The sequence below is a fragment of the Glycine soja genome, chromosome 19, assembly GCF_004193775.1.
Source record: "Glycine soja cultivar W05 chromosome 19, ASM419377v2, whole genome shotgun sequence".
Lineage (NCBI taxonomy): Eukaryota > Viridiplantae > Streptophyta > Magnoliopsida > Fabales > Fabaceae > Glycine > Glycine soja.
This window is the reverse complement of record NC_041020.1, coordinates 13964407-13985609: the sequence shown is the minus strand read 5'-3', so window position 1 is coordinate 13985609 and position 21203 is coordinate 13964407. Positions and strand designations below refer to the sequence as shown.

The window sequence follows — 21203 nt, the reverse complement described above, 5'->3', positions numbered from 1 at the left end:
GAAAATTCAAAATAAACTTCTTTAAAGCAAAAGATAAATAGAAATAAATAAAAGAAGTTTAAAGATAGGAATGAAAACTTGATTTATACTGGTTCAGCCACTTCTCGTGCCTACTTCCAGTCCTCAAGCAACCCACTTGAGATTTTCCACTCTCTTTGTAAAACTCCTTCTACAAAGTCTGAACCACACAGGGACAACCCTTCCCTTGTGTTCAAGAATCCTCTACAACAAGAGATCGACAGTCTCTTAATCCCTTTTAAGAAATAAGAAGAAGAGAAGAAGAAATCTCTCTTAAAAGAGATAGATTGTACAATGAAGATCAATCAAAATTCCTTATTGAATATACAAGTGGTTGACTAAGGAATCTTTTTGAGAGGATAAGACATTTCAGTTAAGAAAAACTCTCTTAATCTTTTGAGAGGATAAAACTTTTTTGGGCAATGAAAACTCTTTTTATATTCGTGTTTCCGAGTCACATATAAATAGACCCTTGATGGCCATTCATAAACCATTTGAATAGATGTGACTCTTGGAAATTATTTTCTGAAAATCTCCTCTGGTAATCGATTACAAGGCTTGTGTAAACGATTACAGGTTTTGAAATTTGAATTAAAACGTTCAATAAACTGCTGGTAATCAATTACCATCCATGTGTAATCAATTGCACATTATAAATTTTGAATTCAAATTTCTAGTGACTGTTATAAACATTTTTAGTTGCTGGTAATCGATTACCAGGGAGTAAATCGCAATTTGAAATGATTTACATGGAATTCTTTGGCCAAACCTTTTGCCTTTTCAATTTGGAAACTTCTTCCTAAGATTCTAGAGATCAACTTGATCATATATCTTGATTTTCTTGGATTCTTGTCTTGAATAAAACTTAGAAGCACTTGATCCTTTAGCATCATGAAAACATCAAAACATCTTGCTTCTACATAGGAGTCATTTGACTTAATCCATCAACTAAAAAAATCCTTCAAATATTTCTTGTCCTTGGAAAATTCTTTTTGCAAAAATCAACTGCTTCTTTCATTCTTCCTCACTACTAGGTTGTGGAAACAAGACAACGATTAGTACCTCAAAGCCTTACACTGGGGCAATGAGGGGCACCATGCATGAACCTCAAGCGAACCTAGGGGCAGATTAGAAGTTCTCACCCAATAGGTTCCCTGCTACAAGGTCATGATGAAAGACAACGATTGGTACCTCAAAGCCTTACACTGGGGCAATGAGGGGCACCGTGCATGAACCTCAAGCAAACCTAGGGGCAGATTAGAAGTTCTCACCCAATAGGTTCCCTGCTACAAGGTCATGACGAAAGACAACGATTGGTACCTCAAAGCCCTACACTGGGGCAATGAGGGGCATCGTGCATGAGCCTCAAGTAAACATAGGGGCAAATCAAAAGTTCTCACCCGTCGATGTTTTTAAACAAAAAAAAGGGGGGGACAAACCCTGGAATTTCAATGGATTGATTAAACGTCAAACGGCTCCATTGCCATCACTCCAAAATGGTCAAGTGACTAAATCAAATGGAGCATACACTCTGAGGGAGTTCCTGGAGAGATTTGCAAAAGATAGGATAAAGTTGCATGAATTATAACCTTTTTTCAAAAGGACAGTCAATATGTGTTTTCCAAAAAAATTAAAAATCAAAATCACAAAATAGGGAAAGAATGTCATGAACATTGTACAACTTTCCATTACATTGCATTGTTTCATATGAAGTCCGCATTTACCAAATTTCACGACAAAGGTTGCATGCATCTACATCCCTAAAAATCATGTTTACTGCATAGATTTCCTACATCTAATGTCCAAATCTTGTGAATTTGGGATGACCGGCCCTCTTGATGAGTCGATCTCTTGCTTTCTCATAAGGTTGGACCTTTGGGTACTAGTACCTATCACCTTCAGAGGACTGTACGTCCTCACCTTAAGAGGGCTACACATCCTCGCCTTCAGAGGGCTACACGCCCTCACCGTCAGAGGACTACACGTCCTCGCCTTCAGAGGGCTACACGTCCTCACCTTCTGAAGGCTTGATGTGCCATCATTTTCTTCTATTTTCTAAACCCTTTTTGCACCATTTTAATTACTGATTGGTCTTAATTGTCAATTAATCAGGCAGTTTTATTATTTGGGCTCATTTAGCTAATTTGATGTTTTTAATCTAATTTCAGGAATTAATGAAACATTGGGCTTAATCCGGATTTTGGTTATGGACTTGAAGAGGGAAAATAAAGCAGTGCTTACCTTTGTTAATTTCTAATTAGGAAATTTCGCAATTTTATTTTATGTTGTTCATTGTTTATTTCGTTTTGGGCCAGAGTATTGTAATAGGGCCCAATGACTTTGAGTGACTCTTTTTAAATAGCAGCCTTGGGATTCGTGCAAGGCATTCTGTTATGCTATTCATTATTCAGAGCTTTTGTTTTAGGGTTTTCATTTTTCTGCTTAATGCTACTGTTCACGTAATGCAATTTTACGTTTTCTGCTTCTAATTACAATTTCGTTCTTGCTTCTTCTTCTACTCTCATTTACGTTTCTGTTTCATCTACGTTTCTGTTCATTTACGTTTTTGTTCATTTATGTTTCTGCTTCATGTTTCATTTGCGTTTTCTGTTTGAATCCATGGAAGGCTAGATTTTCTGGTGTTGTTTCCTTTTGAGGACGAAGCCCAACTCTCTTTGAGGTTTCACTTGTAATGTGGTTCCCTGGCAGTTTTCCCTTCACCAGTTATCCCAAATTCGTGAATATTAATCAGTGTACGCTTCGTGTTCGATTAATTACCTCTGAGCCTAACTTGCGTTCATGCTTAATGGACGAAGGGCTAACTGGTGTATGTGGTGCCTAATCACGTATTGACAACCCTAAGTTGATTTTCGCTTAGTAAATTGAAATAGGGTTGGATTAAGTGGTTGACTGTTAGGGACGAATTCTCCATAACCCAGGATAAGAGAATGGCTTCTGAATCAAAGGAAACAACCCGTTTTTAATATTAGTAATTTCGTATTCCAGTTTACTTGTTCTGCTCTTTAATCACAAAACAAACAAACCCCCTCCCCAATCGTTACTGTTACTGCAAGTATATTATGAACATTTGGTTTGTCACTGCTCGTTGGGAAATGACCTAGGATCACTTCCTAGTTACTGCATTTTCATGTTTATTTGATTCGGGTACGGCCTCGATCAAATTTGGCGCCGTTGTCGGGGAGCAGTGTCCAAAGGTTCATAATAGTTAGCTAGTGTGTGTGTTTAATCCTTTCGTGTTTTATGATTAATTGTTAGTATTGTGTTAGTATATGTGTTAGTGTTGTTTAGTGTCCTGGTATTTTGTTTAATGTGTGTTCTGTTTTAGTTTTCCCATTAAGCGTTTCGCCTATTTCAGTCTTGGGTGTTTTGCTGTGAAGATTGTGCTTGCGGCAAAACAGAGTAGTAGTAGAAATCAATTAGAGACGGATTTTAGCGACCACCCATGCTGAATTATTTGAGATTTTTTGTTTTAGTAGCTAGGGTTGTTATTTTTGGCTGAATTTTTTTGTGGTAACTTCTTTTAATCTATATTTTGTGGGTTGTTATTTCTGGATTTTAGAAATCAATTAGAGCCTTTAGTTTGGTCAGATTTGAAAGTTCCAAAAAACTAGCAAATTTTGTGTTTGTCAAAACTTCAAACGGCCATAACTTTTGCTCCGGTTATCAGAATCGCAATTATTATATATGCATTTGGGGTAGAAAAAAATTTCCTACGCCGTGGCAGCTGACCATAGGCCGGCTGAGGTCTCCATCGTCCAAAAAAAGCGATTCTGTCAAAAGTTTTTTATTTTTCAAGTTTTATTCACTTATTTTTCTTAACTTACCATTTTTAGCTTTCATAGTTAGACTTTGAATTTTTGTCTGAAATTTTTTGTGCTATCTTCTCATCATTTTATAAGGTTGCTCACAAAATTTCAAGTCATTTGGATATCATTTGAGGGTAGCTGTAGTTCAAACCTACACCTTTATTTACATGATAAGACAACTAGTTGTGTGCATGCTGAGTGTAGTGTATGACTAGAGGCAATCCATCTGACTTACAACCCTTTGATCCTGAGATAGATAGGACATTTCATAGATTAGTTAGGCATCATTTTATACCTTTTGATCATTCTGAGCATTCCATTACGGGTGAATCTGTGCATTCTGTTATTGGTGATTTTGAACATCCTGATCTTGAGCATTATAATTTTGAGCATTCTGATTCTGAGCATTCTGATTTTGCACATTCTGAGAACATGGCACAACCTCCACCCCGTGAGAGGACTCTAAGGGAAATGGCTGCACCTGATTTCACCTACGAAAGCTTGTGCATCCAATACCCTGATCAGGATGTCCCATATGTTCTTAAAACTGGACTGATTCATTTGCTTCCAAAGTTTCATGGCCTTGCAGGTGAAGACCCGCACAAACATTTGAAAGAATTTCACATTGTCTACTCCACCATGAAACCCCCAGATGTCCAAGAGGATCACATATTTCTGAAGGCTTTTCCTCATTCATTAGAGGGAGTGGCAAAGGACTGGCTGTATTACCTTGCTCCAAGGTCCATCACGAGCTGGGATGACCTTAAGAGAGTATTCTTAGAGAAATTTTTCCCTGCTTCCAGGACCATAGCCATCAGGAAAGATATCTCAGGTATTAGAAAACTCAGTGGAGAGAGCCTGTATGAGTACTGGGAGAGATTTAAGAAACTATGTGCCAGTTGCCCCCACCATCAGATTTCAGAACAGCTTCTTCTCTAATATTTTTATGAAGGACTCAGTAATATGGAGAGAAGTATGATAGATGCTGCCAGTGGTGGAGCCCTTGGAGACATGACTTATGCTGAAGCCAGAAATTTAATTGAGAAGATGGCTTCCAACTCCCAGCAGTTTAGCGCCAGAAATGATGCCATAGTCATTAGAGGAATGCATGAGGTAGCTACAAACCCATCTGCATCATCTGAAACTAAGAAGCTTGAAGGCAAACTGGATGCATTGGTTAACTTGGTAACCCAGCTAGCCTTGAATCAGAAATCTGTACCTGTTGCAAGGGTTTGTGGTTTGTGCTCCTCTGCTGACCACCATACAGACCTTTGCCCTTCCATGCAGCAACCTGGAGCAATTGAGCAGCCTGAAGCTTATGCTGCAAATATTTACAATAGACCTCCTTAACCTCAGCAGCAAAATCAACCACAGCAGAACAATTATGACCTCTCCAGCAACAGATACAACCCTGGATGGAGGAATCATCCTAACCTCAGATGGTCCAGCCCTTAGCAACAACAACAGCAGCCTGCTCCTTCCTTCCAAAATGCTGCTGGCCCAAGCAGACCATACATTCCTCCACCAATCCAACAACAGCAACAACCCCAGAAACAGCCAACAGTTGAGGCCCCTCCACAACCTTCCCTCGAAGAACTGGTGAGGCAAATGACTATGCAGAACATGCAGTTTCAGCAAGAGACCAGAGCCTCCATTCAGAGCTTAACCAATCAGATGGGACAATTGGCTACCCAATTGAATCAACAACAGTCCCAGAATTCTGACAAGTTGCCTTCTCAAGCTGTCCAAAATCCCAAAAATGTCAGTGCCATTTCATTGAGGTCGGGAAAGCAATGTGAAGGACCTCAAACCGTAGCACCTTCCTCATCTGCAAATGAACCTGCCAAACTTCACTCTACTCCAGAAAAAGGTGATGACAAAAATTTACCTAACAATTTCTGTGCAGGCGAATCTTCTTCCACAGGTAATTCTGATTTGCAGAAGCAGCACATTCCCCCTCTTCCATTCCCTCCAAGAGCAGTTTCCAACAAAAAAATGGAAGAGGCAGAGAAAGAGATCTTGGAAACGTTTAGAAAAGTAGAGGTAAACATACCTCTGTTGGATGCAATAAAGCAAATTCCAAGATATGCCAAATTCTTGAAGGAGCTATGCACTAATAAGCGGAAGCTTAAAGGAAGTGAACGGATTAGTATAGGCAAAAATGTCTCCGCATTGATTGGTAAATCTGTTCCTCAAATTCCTGAAAAATGCAAAGATCCAGGTACATTCAGCATACCTTGTATCATAGGGAATAGTAAGTTTGACAATGCCATGCTAGATTTAGGAGCTTCTGTTAGTGTTATGCCTCTGTCTATTTTTAATTCTCTATCTCTAGGCCCCTTGCAGTCAACTGATGTGGTAATTCATTTAGCTAATAGAAGTGTTGCCTACCCTGTTGGTTTCATAGAAGATGTCTTAGTTAGAGTTGGTGAACTGATTTTCCCTGTTGATTTTTATATTTTGAATATGGAAGATGGATTTTCTCAAGGATCAGTTCCCATTATTCTAGGCAGACCCTTTATGAAAACTGCTAGAACTAAGATAGATGTTTATGCAGGCACACTGTCCATGGAGTTTGGTGATATAACTGTTCATTTTAATATTCTGGATGTTATGAAATACCCATCTGAAGATCTTTCTGTATTTCGTGCTGAAATAATTGACCATGTTGTTGATGAATACGTGACTGATCTTTATTCTAATCTGCATGCCTCTCACTCTTCATGCATTGAGTCTGAAATTGTACTTGATCATATGTCTGAATTTGATGCTGAGAGTGAATCTGAGAGTGATATTGATTGCATGCCTGGTGGTGGTGTTTTACCTCTTGAGATTGATTTTATAGAGTCAGATAGGACTAACCATGTCTCAGGAAGTACACATACCTCTGACTTTCTTTATGAGGTAAAGGCTGAGAAACCATCCCCTTCTACCACTGTCCAGCCGACCACACCAGAATTGAAGCCTCTGCCATCAAATTTAAAATACGCTTACTTGGATGATAGCAAGAGTTTTCCAGTGATTATATCTGCCTCCCTTGCTGATGAGCAAGAGGAGAAGTTGTTGTCAGTTCTCAAGAAGCATAAGAAGGCTATAGGCTGGACCCTGGCGGACATTCCTGGTATTAGCCCATCCACATTGTCATACCCTAATTTCGTCCGGGGACCTTTGCTTGATGACATGCGACCTTTCTTTGGTCCTTGTGAGGTGCTTGGCACCCATCATTAGGCAATTTGTGAAATTCCAGGACATGCCGGAAAACCAAAAAATATTGATGCACAATTCGTAAGTTTCCGTGACACACCGGAAATCAAATGGAAGCATCGTTGCATAATTAAGTGAGATTCCGTAACATTCCGTAAGTCAAAAAGGGGATGATTATGTAATCCGCAAGGTTCTGTAACATTACGGAAAGAAAACAAGTATCGTTACGAGATTCGTAAGTTTCCGTAACTTTACGAAAAAAGAATCACCAAAAAAGGTAAAGGGGTGAACTTATCAAGATAAGGGTGTAAATAGCAATTCAAATCTAGGCCCTTCCAGAACATTTTGGAAGTTGGGTTGCTTAAGGAGGAAGAAACTGGGCGGCAAGCTCCTCCACGTTTTTGAAAAATGATTTTCGGGGCTTCCGCGGCTTCCGAAATACTTCCGTAAAATTTCCGAAAACCTTGAGTAAGCATATTCCACTTAACATTGGTGAAAGGGAAGAGAAAAAAGATGAAAATCAAATTCGAAAACAGCTCCGTAAGGCTTCCGTAACTTTTCCGTAAAATACGAAAAGGGGGGTGAACTTAGTAATTCGGGTGCGCTTAGAAATCTTCTTCATTAAGTCTTTGGGCGGCAAGCACCTCCCTTTTTTTCTATAAATAGGGGAGGGGGGGAGCTGTTTCAAAATGTTCAAGACCCTTTTGGCTATGCATTTCGGCTATTTTGGGCAAAAAACACGTTTTCGTGAAGAAAAATCAAGTCGACGTACTTCCGTAACGCTTCCGTAAGCGATTCTGTGGAAATTCTTCGTCGTTCTTCACCGTTCTTCGTTCGTTCTTCGTTCTTCAACGGGTAAGTTTTCGAATCCGAGACTTTCAATTCATTTCTTGTTTTGTGTACTTTCACTTTAATTTCGTTTACTTTCAGTTTTCTTTTCTTCCGTTTTTAACGTGCTTTAACCGTTTATTTAAGCCGTTTTCTCGTCTAATAAATGATAAAATGAATTTCAACCGATCATTTGTGTTGTAATCTCGTTTAATCACTATTAAAACGAAATCTAACCGATCGTTCACGCTATAACCTCGGTTAAACAAAAAAAAGTTAAATAATAATAAAATAATCAAAATATCTTGAAAAATAATAATAAAATAATCAAAATATCTTTGAATAAAATAATAAAAAAAATCAATCGGACGTTTTTCTTTGGAAGTTTCCTTGAATGAATTGATTAATAACCAAAGTGAAACTAAGACTAAAATCAACTCACAAATCAAGTTTTTTTCTGAAAAATCACTAAAAACCGTTTTAAGGTCCAACGCCTTAAATGGTCCTCTTTGCTTTTATCGGTTAACATGGACCGTTCAAAAGCATAAAATCAACATGTGACTTTACCGCTTTTGCAAGAACTACGTAGGTCTGATTTCCTCATCGCAATTGAGGATACGTAGGAGCAAAAGCCCCGCTTTTGTCGACCACCCCAAGAGATCGTTAATGGTCCAAATGCCTTAACGTTTCTCTCCTTTCACCCCAAGAGATCGTTAATGGTCCAAATGTCTTAACGTTTCTCTCCTTTCAAAAACAAGAGATCGTTAATGGTCCAACGCCTTAACGTTTCTCTCCTTTCAAAATCAAAAGACCGTTTAATGGTCCAATACCTTAAATGACCTTTTGTTCAATAAAAACATATTTTGCAAAAAAAGACAAAAACAACTTAACCAAACACTTTGTTCCGAAAGAACTACGTAGGTCTGATTTTCTCATCCCAATTGAGGAACACGTAGGAGCAAAGGGAAACACCCTTGTCGACCACAAAAAGAGAAAAAAATATAAAAAGGGTATAAAGGATATAAGGACATAAAAGGGAACGTAAAAATCAAAGTCATGTTTGCACATTCGATTAAAGGCTGTCGTCCCTTGTGACGGACGTGTGGGGTGCTAATACCTTCCCCGCGCGTAAATACAACTCCCGAGCCTTTCACTTAAAAGTTCGTAGGTCGCGTCTTTTCCGGTTTTTCCGACGTTTTCCTCAAATAAACGTTGGTGGCGACTCCGCGCGTATTCCTTTCGTGGAACACGCATCTCGCGAGTCACGCGTCGCCCTCCCGTCGAAGGGTAGGTTGCGACAGTTGGCGACTCCACTGGGGACTGTTTTTAGAGAGTTAGGCCATTTAATCTTGTGCAAAGTTTTGCCATGACTTACTCCTTTGTTGGTTTCCCTTTATTATGTTCTTGTATATATAACTCTTTGATGCTTTTAGTGCATTTTTGTATGCATGAGGTAAATATTTATTCATTTGATGCACACAAACACTAACACTATTTGCACACACGGTGAGTTGAAAAAGGGCCCTATACCCGGGTTCGTGGGAACATAAGGAGTGGAGGTGAATCTGTGATCATGCTAGGTCTCCGACTTGCTTGATTACAGTGAACCCTCATCTAGAGTTTTTCTCTTTGAAAACATATTGTTGCTAGTAGTCCCTACTGCTGCAGTATGTTCTTCGAAGGGGATGATACCTCTAGAAACCATCAAGAGAGATATGACTACCTTGGGGGTTATCACTAAAAGCCTAGTTAGCTCTCTCCCTTATAGGTCCCTTAAATAGGGGCACGGAGCAAACACGCTGCGTGCCATTTTTCACACTGCCATGCATAAGTATCATATACCCTTTTGCTTATATTTGTTTGTGAATATTGTCGTACTATGTACATCCCCGTGTTGTGCCTTTCGCATATGCATCATGCGTGGGTTTCGTCTTTGATCCCCTCACTTTAGCAAACCGACGGAGGGTCCGTGTCGCCTTCTTAAAAAACATACGTTGGGTGCCATGCTGCCCAAACGTTGTATCCAAGAAGGAAACAATTTCTCGGGCTCCCGTATTCGTAAATTGCATCTGTGTCATATGCATTTCTTCATGCATTCATCCATTCCACCCATGATAGATGTAGGAGTTTTGTTTCGCACTAGATTTTATTTCACTTTAGTAAAACATGGGATCAAGTCAAAAGCCTTCGCTTAAAAAGAGGTTTTATCAAGTCAAAATCAAGAGCTTAGAGGTCACCAGTTTACGAAAGTTGGGGCAATTAATGGGTCAACTTCAACGGCAAGCCTTCCGCAAAGCCTATGGTAAGATTTGGGACCTAGCTAGGGTAGAAGTCTCCATGGAACCGATTGCATCCCTTTCCCAGTATTATGACCAGCCCCTAAGGTGCTTCACATTTGAGGACTTCCAGCTAGTGCCGACTGTGAAAGAGTTTGAAGAAATCCTGGGATGCCCACTGGGAGGAAGGAAGCCATATCTTTTCTCTGGGTTATATCCCTCCACGACAAGAGTTGCCAAGGTGGTGAAAATCTCAGCACAAGAGTTGGACCGTGTAAAGCAAAACAGGAATGGGGTAGTCGGAGTACCAAGGAAGTGTTTGGAGGAAAGGGCAAAGGCCTTGGCAAATCAAGGCGAATGGGCTTTCTTTTATTGACATCTTGGCGCTTTTGATCTTTGGAGTTGTCCTCTTTCCGAATATGGAAGGGTTAGTGGACCTAGCAGCGATTGACGCTTTCCTCGCCTTTCATTATGGCAAGGAAAGCCCGGTCGTCGCCATTTTGGCCATGTATGACACGTTCGACCGGGGATGTGAAAAGAGCGGCGCAAGAATTGTTTGTTGTGCACCAACTCTTGGCTAGCATGGAGGGGCGTCTGTTAAATGGTTCCCTCGCTAGAAGGAAGGAAGAATCAGGATTCTATCTTCATGCGAAGGATGTCCCATGAGAGGAGTGCCATCAGACGAAAGCATCACGCCTTTCATCGCACGAGGTTTCAGTGACCACAACGCGAGGGTACTCCAAGGAGTTCGCAAGGCATGGGATGCGGCGTGAAGAAAGGACAGAGAGCTTAGGGGAAGCAGTAATGGGATCATCGGCGGCTATCATAAGTGGCTGAGAGTCCGAACACAAGGACTGGATTGGCTCCCAAATCTAAAGACTGTGAGAGACGATGAGGTTAAAGCTTCGGAAGAAAGTGATGAGGTACAAGCCCTAAAGGCAGAGCTTGAAAGAGCCTGGGTAGTCGAAGAGAAGTTCAAGTCCATAGCCATCAAAGTCTGAAAAGAGTATGATGAACTAAGGGATGTCAATATGGCCACCGATGAAGCCTTGGAATGAGAAACCAAGAAGGCCCGAAAGGAAGAACACGACCAAAGCAAAGTTTTGAGGGGCTTTATAGGGCAGCAATAGTGAGCTCAAGCTCCGAAGAGGTGAAAGGAATCATCACGGGTCAAAGGCATGATCTTGAAGGACGAGCTAAAGGTTTGCCTTAGGTCGAAAAGAAATTTGTCCCAACAGTTAAGCGAGACTGAAGGGAATATGTGGGCCATCATCGATAAGTGCAAAGAGAAGCTAAATCTAGCGGCGACTCACGAGCAAAGGCTAGAGGATGAGTACGCCAAGATATCAGCAGAAAGGGAAGCAAGGGAAAGGGTAATTGATTCATTGCACCAAGAGGCAACAATGTGGATGGACTGATTTGCTCTTACTTTGAACAGGAGTCAAGAACTTCCCCGATTGCTAGCCAAGGCCAAAGCAGTGGCGGACACCTACTCCGCCCCCGAGGAGATCCACGGACTTCTCAGCTATTGTCAGCATATGATAGACTTAATGGACCATATGATTAGAAACCGCTAGGAAGTTTGTATTGTCGCTCAGATCTTGACTAGTTATAACTTTTTGAAAAAAATGAGTTTATCCCACGTTTTTACTCCAAAAACCAGTGCGAATCAAGTCACTCCCACATTTTATCTCTAGCATGCATTGTATGTTGGTCTCGTCCTTTGTCACGGGAAGCCGGAAGGTCCATATCACCTTCTTAATTGTACACATGGGGCACTGCGCCCCCAAATGCGCAAGTAAGAAGAGATAATTTTCCGGGCTCTCGTGTCCGTAAAATGCATTCATATCATGCATCGCATAAGCATCTCTTCATAACATCATAATGAACATATCGTTCCTGCATTTGTCCGTTATCATATTCCAGCCTCACATTTTGCATGAGTCATGGCATCATCATGCATATGCGTTCAACAAACTTTTTGATCTTCAAAATTGCATACCATTTGTTTTCATGTTTGCTCATCCTTGTGTTTTCCTCTACAAAAACAAAAAAGGGGAAGCGTGAAACTTCACACTACATTCTTAGTTGCATGTGTTAGGCACCATGAGCCAACCATGTTGGGATCATAAACCCATTTCTAAAAAAAAAAAAAACACACAACAACAAAACAAAATAATTGAACATGGTACCTAATGCATGGTTAACTAGGAAATGGTGTTTCTTCGGGCATCTCAATTTCATAATTACATTTTCCATGCATAGCTTAAAGTATGCCCGAGTCATTCATCCCTATGAGATGTTGTTGAAGTATTGGCGATCAGAATTGCCATTCCTTGGATTATAGGGTTGAACCAAGCTCATGCTTTTATAAAAAAGGTTCATCAAGTCAAAATATGGAAGTAACCGTCTTGCAAAATTGGGGCAAAAGATGAATCGAGTCACATCACTGCTTCGTCTACTGCCAAACATATTTAGGATTGTTGATGTCCTTGTTACTTCCAGTTTCACCTTGACAAAGATGTCATGGACCATGTTGAAAATCTAAATTGATTCAACCCCATATCCTGCGTAAAAATTCGCAATCTTCAACTGTACATCATTCGCATACATCCATGCTTTTCATTGGTTGCATTGCTCATTGCATTCTTTCCTTGAAAAATAAAATAAAATAAAATAAAATGAACTTAATCATTGTTATAAAAAAAAAAACATGCTTTACGGCGTCCTCACCGAACTTGTGCTAGAGCTAGAGTAATGGGTGAAGTAGAGGAGATACAAGAGAAGATGAAGGCCGACATGGAGGCCATTAAAGAGAAAATGGCCACAATGATGGAGGCCATGATGAGCGTGAAGAAGATAATGGAAGCCAATGCGGTTGCAATTGCCGCTACCAGCGTTGTTGCTAAGGTGAACCTGATGTCCCCATCCGGCATCAACCAAATGAATCATCCAACCTCAGATATGGTAGGCAAAGATTTGGGAAGTACGGGCAGCCCCCATAATGTACAAATTCAAAACGAGCACGCCTTCCCGCCATATGGCTTGCCTCTCAACTATACGCCACCCAAAGTGGCGTACACTCCCAATAAGAATGTCAATAACTCCACTCCTATACCTATTGAGAGCCAACAACCCCAAACTGATCATGCACATGTCTCTTAAACCGTGGGGGGGACACATGAAATTCCCCACCACAATCTAGCCGACTTCGAGCCTTGCCTCGGATATGCCACGGAAGGGCAAGCAGTTGGTGGTATACCCCTACAAAACCCTTTGGAAGGCCCTCAGTATCACCCACAACTACACCTCTTGCATTCCACGACAAGTAAAAACCCTCATGCTATGGCAGAAATGGGAAAGTTGGATCATCTAGAGGAAAGGCTCAGGGCCATTGAAGGAGGTGAAGATTATGCCTTTGCTAACCTAAAAGAGTTGTTCCTAGCACCCAATATCATCACCCCTCCCAAGTTCAAGGTGCTGGACCTTGACAAGTACAAGGGGACTACTTGTCCCAAGAACCATCTAAAGATGTATTGTCAGAAGATAGGGGAATACGCAAAAGATGAGGAATTGCTAATACATTCCTTCCAAGAAAGTCTTACTGGGGTAGCTGTTACCTGGTACACTAACTTGGAATCTTCCCGAGTCCATTCTTGGAAGGACCTAATGGTTGCCTTTGTTAGGCAGTATCAGTATAATTTTGATATGGTTCCGGATAGGATGCAACTACAGAACATTTGCAAAAAGGGGGACGGATCTTTCAAAGAACACGCCCAAAAGGTGGAGGGATCTGGCGGCCCAGGTGGTACCCCCAATGATGGAAAGGGAGACGATGATCGTGATGGTAGACACATTATCGATACTCTACTATGAAAAGATGGTGGGCTACGCACCCTCAAAGCTTTGCGGATTTGGTCTTCGCCAGTGAAAGGATCGATGTGGGTCCGAAAAGAGGCAAATTTAGTCATCCTGCTTGGACGAATGAGAAAACTGGGGCAAATGAAGAGGGTGAGAAAGAGGGAGAAACCCATGCTGTGACTGCTATTCCTATACGGCCAAGTTTCCACCCACCCAAAAATGTCATTACTCAGCCAATAACAAACCTCCTTACCCACCACCCAGTTATCCACAAAGGCCATCCCTAAATCAACCACAAAGCCTGTCTACCGCACTTCCAATGACGAAGACCACCTTTAGCACAAACCAAAAAAAACACCAACCAAGAAATGAATTTTGCAGTGAAAAGCCTGTAGGATTCACCCCAAATTCCGGTGTCATATGCTAACTTGCTCCCATATCTACTTGATAACGCAATGGTAGCCATAACCCCTGCTAGGTTCCCTCAAACCCCCATTTTTCTGAGGATATGACTCGAACGCAACATGTGCATATCGTGGGGGAGCCCTGGGGCATTCCATTGAGCACTGTATGACCCTCAGGCGTAAGGTGCAAGGTCTAATTGATGCGGGCTGGCTGAAATTTGAGGAGAATCGCGTGTAAATCCTGACATTGACAAGAGATGCCACACAGGGGGCAATTTTGAAAACTGTTGTTAGATGTCTCTAATGACTCATCAAGATTTTCAAGTGCAAGCCATTGGTCAGTTTGCTCAAGCGACCTGTGCTCCTGAGTTTGGACTTCCAAGACCGTTCAATCAGAGATTACTCGTCTTGCACGTTGGTGGGGTTGCCGTAAAACAACGAGTAAAGTTCAAAACAAATAAGTTTCAAAATAAAAAATAAGTTTCAAAATAAAAAATAAAAAGGCATTTGGTTGACTGTGTTTTCAAGTAAAAATATAGACGTTCATGTGACCTCATTTTGTCTTTTTAGAAAGAAGTGAGTTATCAAGAATAAGATGTTGGACAAATGGCCTCAGTTACCTTAAGAAAAAGGGGGGTTGAATTAAGATGCAAAGACTATTCCCGAATTGAACTATCACTCTTTCTTTTTGGATTAACAATGCACCCTTAACATGAATTACTCAAAAGACAATTCAAAATAAACTTCTTTAAAGCAAAAGATAAATAGCAATAAATAAAAGAAGTTTAAAGGAAGAGAGGAATGCAAACTTGATTTATACTGGTTCGGCCACTTCCCGCGCCTACATCCAGTCCTCAAGAAACCCACTTGAGATTTTCCATTCTCTTTGTAAAACTCCTTTTACAAAGTCTGAACCACACAGGGACAACCCTTCCCTTGTGTTCAAGAATCCTCTACAATAAGAGACTCTCAGTCTCTTAATCCCTTTTCAGAAGTAAGAAGAAGAGAAGAAGAAATCTCTCTTAAAAGGGATAGATTGTACAATGAAGACCAATCAAAATTCCTTATTGAATATGCAAGTGGTTGACCAAGGAATCTTTTTGAGAGGATAAGACAGTTCAGTTCAGAAAAACTCTTAATCTTTTGAGAGGATAAACTTTGTGGGCAATGAAAACTCTCTTTAAATTCGAGCTTCCAAGCCACCTTTGATGCCCATTCATAAACCATTTGAATAGATGTGACTCTTGGAAATTATTTTCCGAAAATCCCCTCTGGTAATCAATTACAAGACTTGTGTAAACGATTACAGGTTTTAAAAATTTGAATATAAACATTTTCAGCTGCTGGTAATCGATTACCAGAGAGCAAATCTCAATTTGAAATGATAGAATTCTTTGGTCAAACCTTTTGTTTTTTTAATTTGGAAACTTCTCCCTAAGATTCTAGAGATCAACTTGATCATATATCTTGATTTTCTTGGATTCTTGGATTCTTGCCTTGAATAAAACTTGGAAGCACTTGATCCTTTGGCATCATCAAAACATCAAAACATCTTGCTTCTACATAGGAGTCATTTGACTTAATCCATCAAAAAATCCTTCAACTATTTCTCGTCCTTGGAAAATTCTTTTTGCAAGAATCAACTGCTTCTTTCATTCTTCCTCACTACGAGGCTATGAAAACAAAACAACGATTGGTACCTCAAAGCCTTACACTGGGGCAATGAGGGGCATCGTGCATGAGCCTCAAGTGAACCTAGGGGTAGATTAGAAGTTCTCACCCAATAGGTTCCCTCCTACAAGGTCATGACGAAAGACAACGATTGGTACCTCAAAGCCTTACACTGGGGCAATGAGGGGCACCGTGCATGACCCTCAAGTGAACATAGGGGCCGATCAAAAGTTCTCACCCATCGATGTTTTCAACAAAAAAAAGGGGGGACAAACCCTAGGATTTCAATAGATTGATTAAACGACAAACAGCTCTATTGCCATCACTCCAAAATGGTCAAGTGACTAAATCAAACAGAACATACACTTTAAGGGGGTTCCCGGAGAGATTTGCAAAAGATAGGATAAGGTTGCATGAATTATCACCTCTTTCAAAAGGACAGTCAATCTGTGTTTTCCAAAAAAATTAAATCAAAATCAAAATCACAAAACAAGGAAAGAATGACATGAACATTGTACAAACTTTCCATTTCATTGCATTATTTCATATGAAGTCCGCATTTACCAAATTTCACAACAAAGGTTGCATGCATCTGCATCCCTAAAAATCATGTTGACTACATAGATTCCCTACATCTAAATGTCCAAATCTTTTGAATTTGGGATGACCGGCTCTCTCGATGAGTCGATCTCTTGCTTTCTTATAAGGGTGGACCCTTGGGTACTAGTTACCCTCACCGTTGAGAGGACTACACGTCCTCACCATCGGAGGGCTGCACGCCCTCACCTCCAGAGGACTACATGTCCTCGCCTTGAGTGGGCTACACGTCCTCACCTTGGGTACTAGTACTCTCACCTTAAGAGGGCTACACGCCCTCGCCATCAGAGGACTGCATGTCCTCACCTTCGTAGGGCTACACACCCTCACCTTTAGAAGAATACACGTCCTCGCCAACAGAGGGCTGCACGCCCTCACCTTGAGAGGACTACACGTCCTCGCCAACAAAGGGCTGCATTCCCTCACCTTGAAGAGGACTACACATCCTCGCCAACAGAGGGCTGCACGCCCTCACCTCCAAAGGACTACACATCCTCGCCTTGAGAGGGTTGCACGCCCTCACCTTTAGAGGGCTACGTGTCCTCATTTTCAGTGTGCTCCACATCCACACCTTAAGAGGATTTAAGGTCCTCTGCCCTTAAATGCTTAACCGAGACTTTCACTCCCGGTTAAGGGGCCAGTAGTTTCCTTTTAACGGTTCCTAGGCCACCCCCTGATATTGGAGGAGGGCCAACTGTGCAAGCACAACCAGAAAGGGAGGCTATCACACAGCTACTATGCATACCGGGGCAAGATTTCACCCGTGCCGCTGCAAAGAGACGAGTGCGGATCATGCGCACCAACATGACCACTCTTACACAGATATAGATGACATTGCTACTTAGCAACATTCTGCCCAGCGACCACATTGCCAATCTCCCCCTGCAAAAGTATCAGTTGGTCTGTGCCGTCCCGACATGGGTAAGTATGCATATGGTTCAACTGATTTCTGATACCATCTATTGTTTGCAGGGATCGCACCCACAAAGACACCCAATGGACCTGAAGAAGTCCAACAGGGCCCTGGGGTTTCCAGCTCTGGTTACGGGCCTCTGTCGGCCCTACAGGGCGCCCGTTCCCCCCAGCAAGTTCATGTCGTCGTGGCATAGGTAAGTATGCACCTCCCCCAACTGATTTCTGATGTCATCTATTGTTTGCAGGGATCGTGCCTGCAAGACACCCAGTGGACCCAAAGAAGTCCAACAGGGTCTTGGAGTTGTCAAGCTCTAATTACGGGTCTCTGTCAGTTCTACGGAGTACCTGTCACCTCCAGCAAGGGCATCAGGCCCCCTACTAATCGAGCTTTCATCAAGAAGTACTGCGCCCCCAGGCAGGCGCAGGGCGAAACACCACAGCAGCATTGGGATGGCCGGCAGCGGGCAACAGACGCACCGCCATCACCTCTAGAGTTCATCTCTGCTCATCCACAAAAAGGTTTGAGTATTGCCTACACCACATGGCCGACCAATAGGCGACCAAGTCCAAAGCCAAAGGTAAGCAAAGTACTAGGTCAGTGACCGACAAGTCATAAGGCGTCCAGCTCAAGACGTTAAAGAAGCGCTACTAGGAGGCAACCTAGTACCTTTTAAATTTCTGCCTGCTATTTGATCACTTTTTATAGTAGGACGCACCTAGTTGCTCATGATACTGGGAATTTAAATAAAACAAGCGCAAGCTCGGAAGGTAGTCATACCTTACAAAACATATATATGTATGTTTAGGTAGTGAAAATACCTTAGATATGCATGTATGTAAACAAAAAAACACTTCACAAAATATATATATGTATGTTTAGGTAGAAAAATACCTTAGATATGCATGTATGTAAACAAAAAACACTTCACAAAATATATATATGTATGTTTAGGTAGAAAGATACCTTAGATATGCATGTATGTAAACAAAAAATACTTCACAAAATATATATGTATGTTTAGGTAGAAAGATACCTTGGATATGCATGTATATAGCAAAAATACCTTACAAAACATATATATGTATGTTTAGGTAGCAAGATACCTTGGATATGCATGTATATAGCAAAATACCTCATGAAAAAAAAACAAACAAGAAAAAGAAATAAACAAATAAAAAAAAATAAAAAAAAGAGAGAAAAAAGAAAAATAAGTTGTCTAGCTGAAAAACCAACATGCTTTTGAAAAGAGATGATTTCAAACTTTTCTTTGAAAAAAATTCATTGATCATAACTAGTTTTTGAAAAAAAATGTGTCTACACCTGAAGGGTGAATACTGTGAAATTTCCCCGGACGCCCGAAATGGACTCGGATGAATGCACAAATTGATAAAAGAACATATTTTGGAAACATTGGGTTGATTTAAAATAGAGGAAATGAATCCTGAGCCCTAGCATCACATGACCATAAAAGTTTGACACTTGAGTGTCCACATAGGTGCATGCATGACCAGTTTTGCATGAAGTTTCCAAATCATCATTTTTGCATTTGTGTCATGGAAATAATGTGGGGCATCCCTTTTATCCTTGAACCAAACCAAACCATGACATGTACCATGCCTAGCCATTCTACAAGTCTTGAGCCAAGATCCTGACTCACCATAAACCTTGACCCAGGGTGAGAATGTCAATCCTTACCCTCGGAAGCAAAAAAGAATAGAAGGGAAATTTCCAATCAAAGAAAAAGAGAAGGAAAATTTCCAATCAAAGGAAAAAAGGAAACAAGGAAATTCCCAATCAAAGAGAGGGAGAAAGAAAAAAGAAAAGAAAGAAAAGTCCCAACCAAAGAATGGGAGAAAGTAAAGAAAAAAAAAAGAAGAAGAAAGCTCTTGGTCAAAGAAACCAGAAGAAATGTGCAGAGAGGTCTTTAGACCGGACAATATCTGAACAATACAGAATTGTCACCAAATGAACAAAAAGAAGGAAAGGAAACCATGACCTAAAATGGTCTTCTCCCTTTAATTGCCAACCAAAATCAGTGCGCTAGCGACTTTTTCGCCCCACACTAAACAAAAACAGAAAAGGAAAAGCCAACAAAAAATCAAAAGCCAAAAACACACAAAAGCCGAAAAACCCACCAAAAGAACCCATTCCCAAGGGAAGTCCTATTGATCCATGATCACACATGTAATTTTTTATTTGATAGGAAATAATTTGCAAAGTCAAGTCATGATATATCTATGGTTCGGAATTAGGATGAAACACTTACCTGTGCGAGATTGATACACTTTGAGTGATTTTCTTCTATTTTGTCGAATCCAGTGTTTCCTCTAAATGTTCATTTAGAAAACGAAATGCTAACATCCAAAATCTCAGTTAAGGTTATGGGGGATTTCATCAGCAGACTCTCCTTCCCCAGTAAACGCATTGTTTTTCACTCAAAAAAGCGTATGCTGCTCTAATCAGTTGGAATATTTATCTCTTTACTAAAGCATGTTTGCATTTTAGCAAAGAAAACACCGAGACTTTTTCAAGTCTCACAAGTTATCCAGAACTACGTAGGTCTGAGTTCCTCATTGGAGGATACGTAGGAGCAAAAGCCTCGCTTTTGTCGACCACACTGCTTTCTGTTACCATGACCCAAGAGCTGGTAGCCTGCGGAGACACCTTACGGTGATCCGCACCTCGAGTGTGATTGATAAGCGGAGGCCAACATGGTCATCTGCACCCTTTCCGAAGATGTAGGCATCTTCTGGTGGAGACTTTTTCAAGTCTCACAAGTTATCTAGAACTACGTAGGTCTGAGTTCCTCATTGGAGGATACGTAGGAGCAAGAGCCTTGCTTTTGTCGGCCGCCCCATAATCTTTGTCATACTGACCCTGAGGTCATGTGACATGCACCCTTGTGTCATCCAGAGGCGGCGGGCCCGATGACACGCGGAGACACCTTACGGTTATCCGCACCCTTTTGTCATCCAGAGGCGGCGGGCCCGATGACACGCGGAGATACCTTACGGTTATCCGCACCCTTGTGTCATCCAGAGGCAGCGGGCCCGATGACACGCAGAGACAAAATTTGGTCATTCTGCACCCTTGTGTCATCCAGAGGCGGCGGGCCCGATGACACACAGAGACAAAATTTGGTCATTCTGCACCCTTGTGTCATCCAGAGGCGGCGGGCCCGATGACACGCGGAGATACCTTACGGTTATCCGGACCCTTGTGTCATCCAGAGGCGGCGGGCCCGATGACACGCAGAGACAAAATTTGGTCATTCTGCACCCTTGTGTCATCCAGAGGCGGCGGGCCCGATGACACACGGAGATACCTTACGGTTATCCGCACCCTTTTGTCATCCAGAGGCGACGGGCCCGATGACACGCGGAGATACCTTACGGTTATCCGCACCCTTGTGTCATCCAGAGGCGGCGGGCCCGATGACATGCAGAGACTGACATAGTCTTCTGCACCTTTTGTTCCTCCGGGAACAACGAGTCATTTACATGCGGAAATTTTACGGTCACCCGCGACTCTCGTCAACCGAGAGGAACGAAATTAGTGTCATACCCTAATTTCGTCCGGGGATCTTTGCTTGATGACATGC

At 41.6% G+C, this 21203-nt stretch overlaps 1 non-coding gene across 1 annotated transcript; it reads right to left on the bottom strand.

Moving 5' to 3' along the window:
• Positions 1-4655: 4655 nt before the first annotated feature.
• Positions 4656-4762, bottom strand: LOC114401052. Its single transcript, XR_003664168.1, has one exon. It is a non-coding gene; the product is annotated as a small nucleolar RNA R71 (small nucleolar RNA).
• Positions 4763-21203: the final 16441 nt, after the last annotated feature.